The following is an 18,729-nucleotide window of genomic DNA, read 5'->3' on the forward strand; positions in this document are numbered from 1 at the left end:
TTGGTTTAATGTGTATATATTTCTATGTGTGTAGTGATAAGTATGAAGAGAGAGAGAATAATATTTCTTGTCCAACATTAGGCAATGTATAGTTTTAGATTTTACCAATATCAATATAAAATCAATTATTTTCAAATAAAGGGGTCCTAGATAAGATCACAATAGTAAAAACTTTATAGGCCACATTTTTTTTTATCAGACATCAATAAAAATATTAAAAGGCAATGGGAAAACAGTATATGGAACTATCTAGAAATTAAGAATTATTCTTCTAAAAAACTTCTAAATGATAAGCTTAAAACTAAAATTATAAAACTATACTCAGTAAAAGGAGAAAATATTATACCACAATGTATGGGATAACAGCTAACGCTGAAATACGTTCAAATGTTAAAAAGAAACATAGTATAAAACTTACCAAAAAACCCAACAAATTAAACCAAATAAAGTGCACAAATAGCAAATAAGAACAAAGCTTGTATAAAGAAAAATAGAACACAAAACACTTAAGAAAACCTAGTTATTGTCGTAGACAAATGGGTTCGGACAATAGAGATGCGCCACGCTCAATCCCAGATTTACATCCATTTATTATATCCGACGGTCAAGTGGGGCTAGCGCCCAGAAAGGTTTTTCGGCAATGGAAAGCTGTTTGATTTTTCCTTTTAAATCATGTTTTTAGTTGGGGAGGGCTCAGAGTAGACCAAGCTGAATCTCACAGAAGCAGAGCCATGCCAGGTGAATGGGGGGGGGGGGGTACAAGGAAGTTTTACACACGCTTGGTAAGCTACAAAACATCCTGAAACTGTAGCAAGTTTACTGCCAAGCAGGATGTTGGGGTTTTGGGTGCTTTGTTTATGTTCAAGCACTTTGTTTAAGCACAGGTACAAAATGGCATTGAGGCACAAGATGGAGTCAGGTTGGCTATCACATTATAACCAAAGTATATTATTTTAAGGGGCCAATATGGAAACAAACATCCCCAGCAAACTTGATTAAAGGGAAAATATAAAAACAAAAATGATACAATTCTTTTGCTTAAATTCTTTTATTGGTACATTTTAGGTATACGATACATTTACATTTATCATTGGGTGCTTGTACCTGTACATGATGTATCTTGGTTCTTATTTTTTCCCCATTACCTGTGCACCCTTCACCTCTCCACCCTTCCCTATTTACATACGTTGTTTCCATATTTTTTTCTTTTCTCATAATTTTACCTTTCCATTCTTCCCTTTCCCCATCTCCTCCCACCACCCCTACCCCTTCGGACCTTTTCCTATTTCAAAGTATCAATTATTAGTTATTAATCCTTTTAATCCTTATTTACACTTTCAGTTTCTCACACTAGAGAAACTATTCGGTATTTACACGTGTATCTTATTTCACTTAAGAGTATGGCCTCAATATGCATCCATTTAGCTATAAATGACTCTAGTTTCTCATTCTTTATGGCTGAGTAGTACTCCATTTTATAAAAAAACCACATCTTCTTTATCCAGTTTCCAGTTGATGGGCACTTGGGCTGTTTCCAAGCTTTAGTTATTACAAACTGTGCCACTATAAACATGGGTGCACATATATCTCTGTGGTATGATTCTCTTAATTCTTTTGGGAAGATACCCAGCAGAGGAATAGCTGGGTCAAATGGGACCTCCAGCCATGGTCATGATACAATCTTGAAGTGAGAGAACATCACAGAGTAAGTAACCTGAGAATTATTAAAAGAATTCTTTCTTAGTCACTTTTCTCGTTAGTGAGACACAGTACCCAATGCCCACAACTTAAAGGAGAAGTTTGTTTTGGCTCATAGTTTAGAAGTTCCTGTCCAAGTTCAGCCAGCTCCAATGCAGGAACACACAGTGGAAGGGCCTGCCAGGAGGAAAGCTGCTCACCTCAGGCAGCTAGGAAGCAGAGAGAGAAAGAAGGAGCTGAGCAAACCCTTCCAGGTCATGCCCCCCAGGTTCCCGCCTCTTCTGACCAGCCCCACCTCCCAACAATGGGCCAGCTTTATCACTCTCATGATTCAGTCACCTTCCAGAAGCCTCTCCTCTGAACACATGAAACATTTGAGGGACACTCCAGATCTAGACCATAACAAATACCATTCATAATCTATGGCAGCCATTTTTAAAACCTGGAAGAAATTTGTATAAAAATTGACCTAAAAAGGAGTAGAATCCTTGTATAAACTGATTGCAAGAAAAGAGATTTAAACTGTTTAGTAGATTTCTCATTTTTTCATGCATCCATTCCTGGTCATCGTGTAATTTTCTCCTCTTGGCTTTGGGCTTGACCATGAAACTTTCTTTGATAATATATGAGTAAGAGAAAAAACCAATCTGAGCATATGCCCTTAATGGCATGAGGCAATTCTGATCTCTCTCTCTGACTTTGCCACAACTGGTGAATAGGATTTGCCCTGAGTAGCCACAGATCTAAGAAAGATTAGGAGAAAAGGAGTTCTCCCATGCATCTACAAACTCAAGAGAACAAAAACCGGTTATGTCTCTTAAGGTTAGTTTGTTATCAAGCATTTAGGAATAAAATCATGTGCCAGTGCTATTAAATTTTTCTATTGTATGGGAAGGTTTCACATCTAATTTTTCTCAGATATTACAGACAGATAATTTCAGGATGACTTGGATAGTACCCAGATCATAGTAAAAGTAAATCTTCCTATTTCACTTAATAAAACCAGACACTTCAATTCCAAAATTAAAGAAGAAAAAAGATAGACAATGAAAGAGAGATCAAGGAACACAGAAAGACAGAGAATAGGGGGAGGGATGGACAGCAGAAGGAAAGGGGGGAGACAGAAAGCGAAATGTAAAACTATAGGGTAATTTCATTTTAATATAGTCCAAAATTCTCAAATATAATATTAGTTATGATTAACAATTTAAAACATTAATTTATTCAAAGAACAGTTTGTTAAGGAATGTAACATTAGTAACCCTGCCTATGACTTAAATCACTGTTTAAATGCTGCCTCAGAATCCCATGGCCTTGCCTGCATCTAAATCTTCCTGGTACATAGTTTTGAATTGCTTTTGGCATTTACTAAATCCTGTTCTAATTCATACTGTGTGTGTCTCTAGTACTGAACTGTAAAAATCTGATGTCAGAGCCCTATTTGTACTATCTAGTAAAATATTCACTTACTATACCTTTTGCATAGCAAGGAGAAGAGGAAGGAGGAGGAGGAGAAAGCATTTATAAATGAGCAGAATAATGAGCCACATAAGTGATCAAAGAATAAACTGATGTTTGATTGCACAGACTTTCCATTCCTTGCCTTTTCTACTTTGCTTCTCACCATATTTCTATAATACTAATGGTGGGGTATATTCCGATTACCTCTAATGCATACTTGGATCAGAGCAAACCTCTTGTTTAGCTTTCTATTCTTGCTTTATCACATTCAGAGCCATTGTATAGTGAGATATGTTTTAAAGCAAATAGTAAATATTACTCTAAGTGCCATATTTGTTATAATTTATAATTCAGTCTTAAACTTTAAATATTCGGTATTTGTACACAAAGTGCTTTTAGCACCTCAGAAGAATAATATAATCCAAATACAAAGTGCCATTATGTTTTTATCTTCAGCTTCTCACAGTTTATGATGTAATATTTATATGTCACATAGTTGAATACTTTACATTTCTACAAATCCTTCCCAGAAATAGTCTCACCCTAAATAAAACTGTTCAAAGTGAAGCTCCTTAGTTTTAAAATAAAATAAGTGATGAAACAGAATAAAATGATATTTTAAACCCCATTAGGAACAAAGGAGTATCAGTAAAAACTTCTTATGCAAAGCAGAGAAATATTTATGGGTACATCAGCCACAACTGTCTTTTTTTTTTAAACTATGAGTCATGCAGTTCCATCAGGCACTTACTGCTGCCTGTCATCAGCATCCATAGACTCAGAACTTGGGAAAAACAAGCTAAGAGTCTCAAATTTCAAATGATTAATAACAGAGTTGAAAGAGGTTATAAAAAGGAGAACTTTTTTATCATTAGATAATCTGTTGTAAGCTATTTTTGTTGCATCTACATAGGAAAATGAAACTACTTAATTCAGTAAACCTGGTTTTAAAAATGGGCAAATTAATAAATGCAATATATGCTAGTTATGTAGATAAAACAACATGTATGTTGTGATTTGCATAATTTTAAGCCAAGATTTCCCTATGTCTAAACACCAGGGGATGATTGAAAAGCAGCAGAAGATGAACAGGGCAAGAGTGTGGATCCTGAAATCAGATGGCCTAGGGTCAGAGCCACAGCTCAATGATTAGCTGGGAAGTCTTGAGCAAGTTACAGATGCTCCTTGACTTACAACAAGGTTGTGTCCTGATTAAGTCCATCATAAACTGAAATTATCATAAATTGAAAATGTACTTTATACAAAGAATCCTCCAAACATCATAGGCCAACCTTAAACAAGGTCACATGTTTACATCAACTTACAGTGGGGCAAAATCATCTCACACAACAACTATTTTACTACAGTGAGTGTAGATATCACATGGAGTAACTAGGAACTGTGGTTTCCTGCTACTGCCTAACATCTTGGCAAAGTATGGTACTAGATACCACTAACCTTGGAAAAAACCAAAATTCAAGGAAGGGTTTCTACTGAATGCAGGTTACTTTCACACCATTCTAAAGTCAAACAGTTGTCAGTAGAGCTACAGTATGTCAGATACTCCCTGTAATTAAACTCAAAGTTTCTGTATATCCTTTATTTTGACTAGGATATTGGTAACTGTGTATACATCTATCCATACTCACTTAACTGAACATTAAAAATCTATGCACTTTATTTTACATAAATTATGTCTAAATAAAAAATTGCTTAAAAATCAGCATTCTCATCTGAAGGAAAAAACTATAATGTATAACACACACACACATATATATATGTGTGTGTGTGTGTGTGTGTGTGTGTGTTATATAACACATGTGTTATACGGAGCAAATAAAATACTTCATATACAATGCCTCACAAATCATGTTTTATTATTTGAATAAAAAAACCAATGTTTTCCAAGATAAATATTATCCTTTTGTTAAAAATCAATAAAGAAATGCAATTTCAAAAACGTATGTTACCTTACTGAAGATTTGAAGCTGAGCTTTAAGTCCTGATGAATGTCAAACTTCTCTACTCTAATAGAAAATTAGTATAGGACTTTAGGAAGTTTGGCTAGTTTGAATGAACAGTTTGTCATAGATCTTCTTTTTTAAAATATTATTTTATTGGTATATTTTAGGGATACAATATAATGACATTCATCATTGGAAATTTGCACCTTTACATAATCTCTCTTGGTTCTTATTTTTTCCCCTTCACCTCCCCTCGCTCCAACCCCTCCGTCCCTCCCTATTTACAAAGACTTTATTTATTTCCATTTATTCATTTTCTCATATTAATTCCATTCCCTTCTTTCCTTTCCCCTACCCCTCCCACTTCCCCTTCCCCTTTGCCCCTTTTCTTCCTATTTCACATTATCTATCATACCTTCTAGTCCTTATTAACACTTTCAGTTTCTCACACTAGAGAAACTTTTCAGTATTTACACATGTGTGTCCTATTTATTTCACTTAAGAGTGTAGCCTCAATGTGCATCCATTTACCTATAAATGTCTCTAATTTCTCATTTTTTATGGCTGAGGAGTACTCCATTTTATTTTCAAAAACGTTTTCTTTATCCAGTCTCTAGTTGATGGGCATTTGGGCTGCTTCCAGGTTTTAGCTATTACAAATTGTGATGTTATGAACATGGGTGCACATATATCACTGTGGTATGATTCTTTTAATTCTTTGGGGAAGATGCCCAGCAGGGGAATAGCTGGGTCAAATGGGACTTCCAGTCCTAGTTCTTTGAGGTATCTCCATACTGATTTCCACAGTCTACACTCCCAACAGCGGTGGAGCAAGGTTCTTCTTTCCCCACAGTCCCACCTGTATTTGTTACTGGTTGATTTCATGATAGCAGCCATTCTTTCTGGAGTAAGGTGGAATCTCAGCGTTGTTTTCATTTGCATCTCTGAAATGACCAGTGATGTTGAGCATTTTTTCATATGTTCATTGGCTATTTCTACTTCTTTGTCAGAGAAATGTCTGTTCATTTCAGATGCCCATTTTTGGATTGGGTCTTTAAATTTGGGAGATCTGATTTTTTTTAAGTTCTTTATAGATTCGAGATAGTAAGCCTTTGTCTGAGCGACAGCAGGTGAAGATTTTTTCCCACCTTGTGGGTTGTCTCTTCATACTGTTGCTGGTTTCTCTTGCTGGGCAGAAGCTTTTTAATAAGAAGAGATCCCACTTGTTGATTGTCTTTGCTAGTTCACGGGCAACTGAAGTGTTGTTCATAAAATCTTTTCCTACACCAATGACTTCAAGAGTTCCACCTAACCTCTGTGCGAGCTGGTTCAGCATTTCTATTTTAATATTTAGATCTTTAATCCATTTTGATTTTAGTTGAGTGCATGGTGAGAGATATAGGTGTAGTTTTAATCTTTGGCAAGTTGAAACCCAATTTTTCCAGCACCATTTATTAAAGAGGCTATCTTTCCTCCAGTGAGGATGTTTGGCTCCTTTTTTGAAAATGAGATTGCTAAGTGTGTCTGGCGTTGTTTCTGCATCTTCTAATCTGTTCCACCGGTCCTCAGGTCTGTTTCTTTGCCAGTACCGTGCTGTTTTTAGTCACAGTAGCTTTGTAATATAGTTTCCAGTTGGGGACTGTGATACCCCCTGCCATGTCTCTGTTACCTAGAATTGCTTTTGCTATTTTGGGTCTCTTCTTGTTCCAAATGAATGTTTGGATTGTTTTCTTAAGGTTCATGAAGAATGCTGCTGAGATTTCAATTGAGATTGCATTGAATCTATATAGCAGTTTTGGAAGTATGGCCATTTTCACTATGTTGATCCTTCCTACCCAGGAGCAGGGGATGTCTGTCCATTTTCTGATATCATCTTCAATCTCTCCTTTCAGAGTGCTATAGTTTTCAGAGCAGAGGTCTTTGATTTCTTTCCTTAGGTTGATTCCTAGGTATTTCAGTTTTTTGGATTCTATTGTGAAAGGAATTATTTGCCCTATTTCTCTCTTAGTGAGTCTGTTGTTGGTATAGAGGAAATCTATTGATTTTTATGTTTTGAGCTTGTATCCAGCTGCTCTACTGAATTTGGTTATTAAGTCTAGAAGACTTTTGATGGCATTCTTGGGGTCTTCTATATAGAGTAATCATGTCATGTGCAAATAATGACACTTTGACATCTTCATTTCCTATCTTTATTCCTTTAATTTCTTTCTCTTGTGTGATTGCCATGGCTAATGTTTCCAAAACTATAATGAACAAGAGTGGTGATAGTGGACACCCTTGTCTTTTTCCTGATTTAAGTGTGAAGGATTTCAGTTTTTGACCATTTAGTATGATATTGGCTGTTGGTTTTTCATAGATGGCTTTTATCAGATTGAGATAGAGACTATCTATTCCAATTTTTTGTAGGGTTTTAATCATAAATGCATGTTGAATTTTGTCAAATGCTTTTTCTGCATCCTTTGAGATGATCATATTGCTTTTTTCCTTGGCTCTATTGATATAGTTTATTACATTGATTGATTTGCGTATGTTGAACCATCCCTGCATCCCTGGGATGAATCCCACTTGATCAGGGTGTATGATCTTCTTGATGATCTTCTGCATTCTATTTGCCAGCATCTTATTAAGGAATTTTGCATCTATGTTCATTATGAAATTGGCCTATAGCTCTCTTTTTCTGTTGGGTTTTTCTCTGCTTTGGGGATCAAGGTGATGCTTGCTTCCAGGAATGAATAAGGGAGTTTTGCTTCCCTTTCAATTTCATTGAAGAGTTTAAACAGTAGTGGCAGTAGTTCCTCTCTAAACATCTTGTAGAATTCAGCATTGAAGCCATCAGGACCTGGGATTTTCTTAGTTGGTAAGTGTTTAATTACATTTTCAATTTCATTGATTGATATTGGGTTGTTTAGAATTTTTAGGTCTTCTTCGTTCAACTTTGGTAATTCATGCATAATAGATCTTGTTCTTTTCTTGTAGTTCAACCATGGAAAAAGAGCTGAAATGATTCAAACATTTTAGTAAAAGTATTCTGAACACAAAATTTCAAATTTAAAAGTTTACAATTGAGAATTTTGTAGTTTGATACAGCAACCTAATTTCACATTTTAGGTAGAAGAGAAATGAAGATAAATACTAGAAAGGATATTTAGAGACAGATTGTGAAGGTGTGAAAATGTCCAAATAATCAATTTTGATTTTTATTCCCTCTGCTCTGAAATCCTAGCTTGATCATAATTCTAAACCATGGTTTTCAAGATGTGGCACAAGAAACACTGGGGTCCTGCATGAGATTCTTTATGGAATCCAAGAGATCACATAACAGTTGTTGCTACTTTCATAGTCTCACAGTTTGCAGTGGAATCTTACAGGATACATGCCACTGCACCACACTGAATGCAGGGCAGATGTAAGAATCCAGGTGTTTAAAGCCAGGCAGTAAGAAGATTTTAAACAACAGATGTTCTCAATAGCCATGCTTTTTTTTTGGAAAATATGGTTATTTTCACAAAAATATATTAACAGGTAATGATTTATTGTAAGTATTCAAAATAAATAAATATTTTAGAAGTTCTCAGCTTTTATTTTTAATGCACTATATATCAGTAGATGTGACAACCTTAAACCAAAACTCTTTGTGGTCTTCCTAAATGTTTATGTTTTAAGAGATCTTGAAAGTAAAATGTTTAAGAACTATTGCTCTGACAGTAATTTGGTCTTAGTATAGACTCAAGCATGACCTCTAGTGGATATATCCAGACATTTTGTACTCTTGAAGAAATCTGATTCAGCTACTCAAATTAAAAAAAACATTTGAAATTCCACGGTTTTTTTCTTCTTGCGACTTCATTGGAGCTCTTCTGGCTTAAGTGCCAAGTCTAGTTTCTGCTACACTGCCTGGTCCAGGGCTGTCCCAGCTGTCTCTGGCACCCTTGCTTTACTAAAGCCTGCAAAAGAAGCCTCTGAGGACTCCCAGGTCTCTCCCAAGCTTGCAGGCAGATCCTGTGCTCATAGCAACTGCAGTCTGCTCAGAGTCCCTCACTGTTCTTATGAACACTGACATCGAGGTTCTTGTTTTAGTATATTGTGGTGTCCTTCAGAATTGCCAATGAGTGGCTCATATTTATGTGGAGTCAGATATTTTCACTCAGTTTAATTTCATTTCACACACTGTTTTAGTTACTTTTCTGTCCTTGCTGAGACAAAAGACCCAACACCCAAAGTTAAATGGGAAAGGGTATATTTAACTCACAGTTTGTAGAGGTTTAAATCCATAATAAGCTGGCTCAAAGGAGGGTGGCATGGCAGACAGGCAGTAGTTCATGGCAGACTGGAGACAACAAAAACAACAGGGATCTTAACAGCATCTTCCTTTATCTTAACCAGACTGCTTAGGGCAGGTAGCACCCACACCCTTAATCCTAGTTCCCTTGAGCCTAGCATTGCACCATGAATCAATTCTAGCATCACACATTCTAGGTCCAGCCATCTCCAAGAAAAGGTCCCACCTTATTTACATAAGGCTTTGGGGGAACATCTAAAAACAAAGCATAATACACACACAGAGGTCTTTTTTCACTAGAAGACACCTTCTTTTCAGACACTTTGAAGCCTATGGAGCTTTCCAAGGTAAAATAAGACCCTATGAGGCACTGCCTAAGGCCTAGTGAGACCTTAATTCATCAGACACCACCCTGCCTTATGAAGGAAGAAAGGATGAGTTAAATCTGGTGCTTCTAAGACTTACGTGCAAAGGAACAGAGATTGCAAAGCCTAAAATATCTGCTACCTAAATACTTAGAGAAAAAGTTTACATACCCCTTGTTAAGTGCAGTTTAAAGTCTAACAAAGAAATTCATCTTCCAGGGATCTTGTTAAGAACTAGATTGTTATTTACTGGATCTGAGGCCAAAAGTCTTACCTCAACTTAGCTCCCAGGACATGATGCTGGCCCAAGGTCTGAAAGACAGAAATTTAGCATAGGGCAGTCCCACAGACAGTCTCTCTGCTAACCCTGTGGACATGCAGCTGCATGTCACCAGGATCCAAGAGTGCTCTTCATGTTCATGAATGATGACATCAGAAACACAGGTGTAGGTTACAAAGAAGAGTGTGGCTCTTTACTTCAGAAAAAGCTGGGTTGAAATCCAAAAATGATTTGTGCATCCACATCATAAATTTGTTGTGAAAATTGCAAAAGATGAGGGAAACAATGTGGAATGGCCAACAGGATTGAAGGCTGTCTATATGGGAGCCACTGCTGTAAATAATTTACAAGGAAAAGAATTGGGGCTCAGATTAATGGCGTAGGATGTTTGACCTGACATTGCTGACTTCAGCTTCAGCCTGGAATTCAACCACAGTTGGTTGCTCCTGCTCTTGTAACCCTATGAGCACATAACAGTGCTTCCCAGCCCTATTCAAATGTTTGGGTTGATGATTTATTTTATGTTATGTATTATTATTGTTTTGTAAACATGCATACAAATGAAAGAACTATACAAACTAAGCCAGTAGGAGAGTGGCACGAATCTTTGTACATACACTTGAGTTTACCAGAATGTCAAAAAGCAATAAGATTTAATTCAGTTTCAGTGAATCTTCCAATAATATTTTGAAACATGAAAAACATATATTCTGAAAAACAACCAGTTCCCTGTGAAATACTCTAGCCAAATACATATTCTAAAGCAACAATATTTTAATGGGCAAAAAAATGTAAGTAATGGAAACTATTCAGTAGGATAGCAAAGGAAATCAGAAGAAGCTTCAACTACATAAAAGAATTGAGTGGATGACAAAGTAGTCATTCTAAAACACATTCTAAAAATTTTTCCAAAATTTTATTAAAATTTAGTTATAAAGATACTGTCAGAAAATGTGTATCGGTTTTATTGGGGAAATATTAATTCAGTTTAGAAGCAAAAGAAGGTATAACAAAGAAAAAGACAAAATCAAAAACATGAGAATTTTAATTTATGTATGATTAAAAATTATAAAAGTAAAATGTAAGGCAACTGGAAAATATATTAAATGTTGACAGAGAAAAAAAAAGCATTGGAATAAATCCAGAATTTTCCTAACCCATATGCTATATTAGAGCAACTTTGTTTAATGAAGATCAAGCTTCCAGAAATCCAGGAATGGTCAGCTCTTACATTAACTAAATCACATATTGGAGGAGATAACAGTATATAAATACCTCAGTTATATAGGTTTTTTGTCTTTAAAAATCACCCTTGAGTATTATTCTCCAGACAGTTTTGGCATCACAGCCTCCATCTTCTTATAATCTTGTGTTTTCTGGGCTTTTTCAGTCCTTGTTTTGCCCAGCAGGAAGTCCCCATCCCTGCTATTCATTTTCATTTCCTTTTCCTGCCCTTGTTATAGGCCACAGACCTTGAAAGCTTTCTTTGGAAGAACATTTTATAAAAGATACAACAGCATCCTCTACTGACGGTGACTCATAACGTCAGTGGGGCACCAACTCACCAGTATTTGAGCATGGTCTGGGCCAGTACTGCTTTCATGTACTTATTTATGTTTTTATTCCCTTATTTTATTTTATGCACATTTTGGTATTAAAATGAAGTGGTCTTTAAACTAATTTTGAGCAGCAAAGTAAAATGGCCTTCAGAAGAAGAGTTGTTTTGAAACACATATAAGTCTTTGCATGTGTCATGCCCTTGCTTCAGAACTGCAGGAACTTACGTTGTGATTCTTCCATTAAGTCTTGTCACAAATTTCACATGCATCTTTTCCACCACTGATTCTCCCAACATCATAGGGTGTGTTGGGTTCCACAGGCGAAGTGGCAGGGCTGTTTGCACCGAAGCCTGGATGAGCTGAAAAGCCCCCCTTGCTGTCCTAGACCCAACTTACAGAACTTTTGGACTGTCAGATACCCCTAATTAGGGCCAAAGCTATATTCTTACTTGTAAAATAGTCAGTCCACTAGATATTGTGCTCCTTTCTTGTGGTAGGAGCACAGTGCTTGTAAGATGCAGTGCTTTGATTTTTTATCAGGATGGGATGTTCCAATATACTGCTGATCAGTGGAACCCTAAAATAATATATTTGTGTCACTCCCCCGGTGTTCTACACTGTCTTCTCAGCTCTGTTGGGTACATGTATACTAACAAGAACTCCTGTGTGCCAGTCACCTCTTGCTCATCCTCCCCGCTCTACATATGTACATTGATGTCACAGATCAACATGATGAATGAAATGACCAGATTATCCATATTCCTTGGATCACAACAAAGAAGAAGGTAATAAAGTTTATACAACCTGAGGTGAAATCATACATGTAATTTTTGTCCAATCCATGTGATTGTGAATTGTTTGTAATCCTTTTTCCTTACTGGGATAGAAAAGAACATGTTTTGTACATTAGTGGCTATAGACCATGTCTCCTAGGCCATATTAATCTCCTCTAGCAAAGATACTATATTTGGTCCCAAGTCTGCATAAACTCAATTTGATTGACTTTATGAGAGTCTACAGTCATCTCTTAGGATCCATTCAGTTTTTTCAAAGGACAGATTAATGAATTAAATGGGGCTAAAATGGGGACCACCACCTTGGCCTTTTTAGAATCACTTGAATGTAATAATGCTTCTAGACTGGAAAGAGCAAAGTTAGTAATCCCCCCTCCCCACTATGACAAATCCTTCTGCACAGACCAAGGACTGAAAGTGGAAGCTACACCAACTGCCAAGTGTTTCAATCCCAGTTACACATCCAGAGATGGGCAACTATCACCAGGTAGAACTGTGGACATATTGGATCCACTGGAAGTCAAAACTTAGCCATAATTCTATTTATTATTTGGACCAGTCTCTAAATAATAGTATTAGTTCAATCTTGCATCCAATGGTCACCTAAATGCTAGACATTTCTTTTTCTCTAGTGTACTGCTTCTGAGTAAAAGTCCATAGGTCTTTTGGGGCAGGAATAAAGGAGTTCTTGCTGTATAAACTCACTGGGGTCGAGACCCAACTGCACCTTCAAAGAGTGTTGAGTCTGAAAACTGGCACAGATCCCCAAACTTGGAAAGGGCTGATAGTGCTTGACTTCTTTGAATGTCTTGTGCTGATGCAAGCTGTGCTGTAGCCTTATTGACTTCCCTTGTATTTTACTCTGGGGATCACATGTTCTATTAACAGTTATATAATTCTAATCAAGCCAGCCCCCTTTGAATGCTGCCTCAAGCTTCTGCCTGTACATGTTGGGTAAGTCTTACAATCATTTGCAATGTAGTTCTTTTTCCTTTGTTATAAGGTTTTAAAAAGTCCCCAGATGGGGTATTCAGTAACTTAATCTTACTTATAGGTTGAGTGATCTGGTGCCCAGGAGTAGGAAACTTGATTTTTTTCTAGTTATGTAGACCTTATTCAGAGAAAGCAGATAGATACCCTATCATGTGCCAAATGTGACATATTGAAAGTGGCTACCTGGGGAGCTATACTAAGAGTTTTGAGGAAACAACCAGACTGATCAGTAGGAAATGTCTGGAATGATTAATGCCCACCCTAGGTGCCAAATGTTAGAGTACTGGCACACTTTCTGATATTGATATCTATCTACCATTTCTAGCACAGACATAAAGAAATCATTATTACATTTTTTAATTTAGTCAAAGCAAAACAGAGTTTCTTCAGAAGTCTGCTTTTATGCAATGATGGAAAGACACAACCAAAAGTGAAAATCAACATTGAATCATAGAGTAGAAGAGCCCCCCTCTAAAGAGAATCTTTGTGTTACTGCGAATGGAATGGGCCACACTCTGGCTTGGCTGGCACTGTAATAGACATGTCACATTGAGAACACCTTTTCAACCATCTGGATTATGCATTTGATGACATCTTTTAGAATGCACCCAACATTCCCTTCCAAGATGGTGTTATGATAGATTACCCTATGACATTAATACTGCACACTGAAACAAGAAAAATCACACAAAAGGAAAGAGCAGACTTAGGAGGAAGATCTGAGGTGGGGTCAGCAAAGACAGAAATAGTAAACCCTAAATAATACCAATAATGAGACCTAATTCACCAAGTGGGTTGTGGGTAATTCTTCTCATGGTGAGGGGTGATACCTAATTCAGATCAGGTCATAGCATGGCTGCAGTGTCTAGCAGAGTCAAGGAGAGCTTCAGAAGGCTCAAGGATTCGCTCTACCTCCACCACACATACATGAAATGTTTGCATGCTTTATGATCAGTTCACAAAACTATTATCCATGATTCTATAGGTAATAAGGATAACAGCAGTGAGAACAAATATTTATGAAAATTTATCATGTGTCTGACTTTGTGCCAACATTTTACATATTAATATTTGAAGCAAAAAATGAAACAGATTTTATAAACATTCCAATTTTGTAGTAGAAAAATATGAAACTCGAAAAGGTGAAGTTATTTCTCCAAGATTGCAGAGCATATATAAGTAGTGGAATGGAAGTCTTGATCCCTTTCTAGTCACTAGAATGCTTTCAAAGCAGTTTTCTATATTTAAAATGAGGGGATGTAGCTAATTTGGCATTTTCAACAATTTGAAACATTTTCACAAGCAATACCTCATTTAATCTCATAACTTCTTATGTTAGGAAAGAAAGCACAGCAATTTTTCTTCTATTCGTTTTGCAATTGAGAATATTGAGGTTCAAGTGAAGATTTTTGCTATGAGGCCACACAGCTGGATACTAGCAGAACTCATCAAAATTCAGGTTTTTTAAAGTATGAGCTACTGGATATAAAACAATGAAAGGAGCATATACTTGTTTTGATATATGTGAATTGAACATTTTTCTGTATAACTAAAGTAGAAAGAGTGGATTAATGATCTATCCCTCCCTAGGACTCTTTGCTCATTCACATTAAATATTAACTGTATCCATGTAACAAACACTAACTGTAAACTAATGCATCAGACACAAATCATTCAGATATACTTTCACAGAAGAAAAGTACCTTAGGAGTTGCTTATTTTAAATCTCTGCTTTTATAACTGAGCAGAAAAATTTTTTAAAAGTTGTTGATTTGTCCTAGCCATTCTATTACAGTCTGGTCTAGTCTGTCTCCTGAACTTTACAGAATGAAGATTCTTGAAATAGGATTCATTCTATGTGCTGGGTGTGGTGGTGCACACTTGTAATACCAGCTACTTAGGAGGCTCAGCCAGGAGGATTGCAAGTTCAAGATCAGCCTGGACAACTTAGGGCATGCCTCAGATAGGAAATAAAAAGGGCTGTGCATGTAGGTTGGTGATACATAGTTCAATTCTCAGTACTGAAAAAAAAAATATATATATAACATGTATATACATATTACATAAAAAACAATTTCTTTATTTGTTCTGATATTCAAAGAGGATTTCCTCAGATTGAAGGGGTAAAAAATACAAAGATATATATGTATGTACAATGGACATAGAAAGAGTGATCCATGTTAAAAGGGGGTAAGGATGCCAGGAAGAGACCTTGTCTGGTGTATTGCAAGCAGTTGTGTCACGAGCTCTCCAGGACAATGCAGAAGAAAATACATCTGGAATTTTTTCTTTGCTATATAGAAAAACAGTTATGAGTGGCCAGAAGATGCCACTGTTGTCAGTTGTATATTTTCAAGTTTCAAATATAGAAAATCAGTCATTACTGGAAAAAAAGTCATGGATAAAATAAAGGTAATCAATCATGTTATCTTTAAAAAATTAAGGGACCAAAGTACCACATAATTGGATCTTATATGTATTTAATAAAATTACATTTTGGCAAGTAATGGTGAGACTTCTACGTTTGAAAATGGCTATTTTAAAAAATTAAAAGTTTTTGCAACAGCAAGTGTGGACTGATAGGTACACTTGATAGCCAAGATATATTCTTTTTAAAAAAATATTCATTAAATTTAGCTTGTGAGCCTCCCAGCCAGGGGCACATCAGTGAGGAACAGAGCCTCCTGGTTGCACCTGTACCTGGATCCACAGCCCAGAGGCACAGGGGGTCATAAAGGCCATTGTCCTGAGCTCCAGAAGATAGAGCAGAAGTGAACAACAGAAAGAGGGCCTCTCTCAGGCTCCTTGATGAAAATTAAAGCCCACTGGAAAAGTGAAGAGAATCTCTGCAATAAAGGCACACCAGACCACCGTAGTTGGTAAGCTGGAGGGATCACCATCTCCCATTGGAACCTGGATTATCTTCAGAGGAAGGGCAGCTGGAACCTTCAGTAGAACCTTGCAGAGTTCAACCCTGCAGGAGGTCAGGGAGCTCAACTTGGGCCTTGTAGCCAGAAATCTGCCTGAATCTCAGGGGTCTGCTGCTGGCTTGCTGAGACAAATTGACTTAGATCTGCACGCTGCTGCCCATGGTGTCTATGGTGACAGCAGAGACATACCCTGAAGGAGGCCCTTCATTTTTATTTTCAAAATTTTTTTCTCTTATTTTTAATTATTAGTTATTATTTTCTATTCTTTTCAATTTTTTTCTCCTTTCTCTTTTTTCTTTTCTCTCTTTCTCTCACTCTCTCATTCTCCCACATTGTTCTTCCTCTCCCTTTTTGTTCCTGTTCCTGCCCTAATTCATATTTCTTCTTTCTTTTTCTTTTCTTTCTTTTTCCTTCTCCTGATTGTCATTAGTTTCAAAGAAAAGTGAATATGGTTTCTAGCTTCCCTATTGCTGATAGGTTGTTCTGTTCTTGCCTTTGTTCTTTCATTCTGTCTTTTCCTCTTGTCTTCAACAGTTCCCTAGAGTTTGCATGATCTTCCTGTGTCCTCTGGCCTCATTTCTAGCCTTTCCCTATCCTTCTATCTATCCCTCCCTCCCCAACTTCTTCTAAGCCCCCATCCTGAAGGGTAAAGTTGCTATTCACTATAAACATATTTTGGGCTCGTCCTTGATTTTGATTTAATTCACACAGTTAAAGGTGTTAGATTAATAACTACCACAAATTGTCATTTTCTAAGCTGTACTTTATACTATTGTTACTGCTGATTGTATCACTGGGCCTAGGTGTTGTGATTGATCTAATCAGTTATCCTTCTGGTATAATGAAAATGAGATTGCCCCAGGGTCATTAGAAACTCAAAACCTTAAGACCAGCTATATCTGGGAGACACCTCTGAGAAGCAATCATTCCATAAGGGTTCTAAATATAAGCAACAAGATACCTACAGTAAGTAATATTGAAGTATCAACCCAGGAACTAAACCAAGGACAGTACCAACAACAAAAATAGAAATGAGAAGACATTTAAGTAAGGCACAATCCCAGACTTCCAGCTCAACAAAGGCAAACTCTGGAGTAAACAAGGTGGAAAAGTCTGATAATCAACCACCTGGACACCCTGAACTGATAGCACAGGAAGTAACAAAAGAGAATGAGGCTCTAGAAAAATTCAAAACAGAATTAATTTCCCAGATAACTACAGAGATGGTGAGCAGAATGAAAGAATGATTAGAGACTCTCGAACAGAAACAGATAAAAAAAAATAGATGAGTTCAGGACCATGATGGAAGTCATGAATGCCCAGCATAGGAAAGAAATGGAAATCATGACATAGGAAAGAAATGGAATCCATGAAACAGATTCAAACAAACATCCAGGAGATTAAAAATTCTACTGAAAGAACACACAACAGACTGAGCCAATCTGAAGACAGAATATCAGATATAGAGGACAGGATGGCAGTCAGTGACCATGAAAAGAGAGATCTCTTAGAACTAGTAAGGGAACATCAGAAATCAATCCAACAGCTCCTAGATGACACAAAGAAGAATAATATAAGACTGATAGGAGTCCCCATAAAGCAGGAGAAATTACAAATGACATTAAAAAAAAATTGTTCACAGAATTAATGACAGAAAACTTCCCAAACAGAGCAAAAGAATTTAACATACAGATAAGTGAGGCATATAGGACTCCAGCTAGACATGATAAAAAAATCTACACCTAGATATATAATAATCAAGATCCCAGAAACCCAACAGAAGAACAAAATACTACAGGCAGTTAGAGAAAAGAAACAAATCACAAGCAAAGGAAAGCCCATCAGAATCACAGCAGAGTTTTCAACACAAACCCTCAAGTCCAGGAGAGCCTGAAGTGAGGTATTTCAAGCCCTAAAAGAAAACAACCTCCAACGTAGACTGATGTGTCCTGCAAAACTATCTTTCAAAATTGATGGGGAAATAAGACACTTCTATGACAAAGAAGACCTGAGAAACTTCGTGAACACGAAGTCAGCACTCCAAACAATTCTAAACAATATCCTAGAAAAAGACATTGAAGAGCACAACTCCATGAGGCCCAACAGAGCAAGTCCATCAGGCAAGGCAAGAAATTAAAAGGAGAGGGGGAAAAAAATAAAAAAGAGCCAACAACAGGAAAATAACATGACAATGATAAGTCAATACATATCAGTTATAACCATCAATGTTGATGGCCTCAACTCACCAGTCAAAAGAAACAGACTAGCAGAACGGATTAAGAAGCAAAATCCAACAATATACTGTATACAAGAAATGCACCTAGTTCAAAAAGAAATTCATAGACTGAAAGTAAAAGAATGGAAAACAGTTTTCCATGCAACAGGAACACAGAAAAAAAAGCAGGG

At 36.7% G+C, this 18,729-nt stretch overlaps 1 long non-coding RNA gene across 1 annotated transcript; it reads right to left on the reverse strand.

Moving 5' to 3' along the window:
• Positions 1-4,987: 4,987 nt before the first annotated feature.
• On the reverse strand, positions 4,988-10,914 carry LOC110345537 (uncharacterized). The gene is made up of 3 exons (XR_002388933.2): positions 10,042-10,914; positions 9,373-9,450; positions 4,988-8,118 (listed from the first exon to the last, which is right to left on the reverse strand). It is a non-coding gene; the product is annotated as an uncharacterized LOC110345537 (long non-coding RNA).
• Between the last annotated feature and the right edge of the window lie 7,815 nt (positions 10,915-18,729).

Source organism: Heterocephalus glaber, unplaced genomic scaffold, assembly GCF_053883595.1.
Source record: "Heterocephalus glaber isolate CG9 unplaced genomic scaffold, H.glaber_assembly_v1.0 deba00001733, whole genome shotgun sequence".
Taxonomy (NCBI): Eukaryota; Metazoa; Chordata; class Mammalia; order Rodentia; family Bathyergidae; genus Heterocephalus; species Heterocephalus glaber.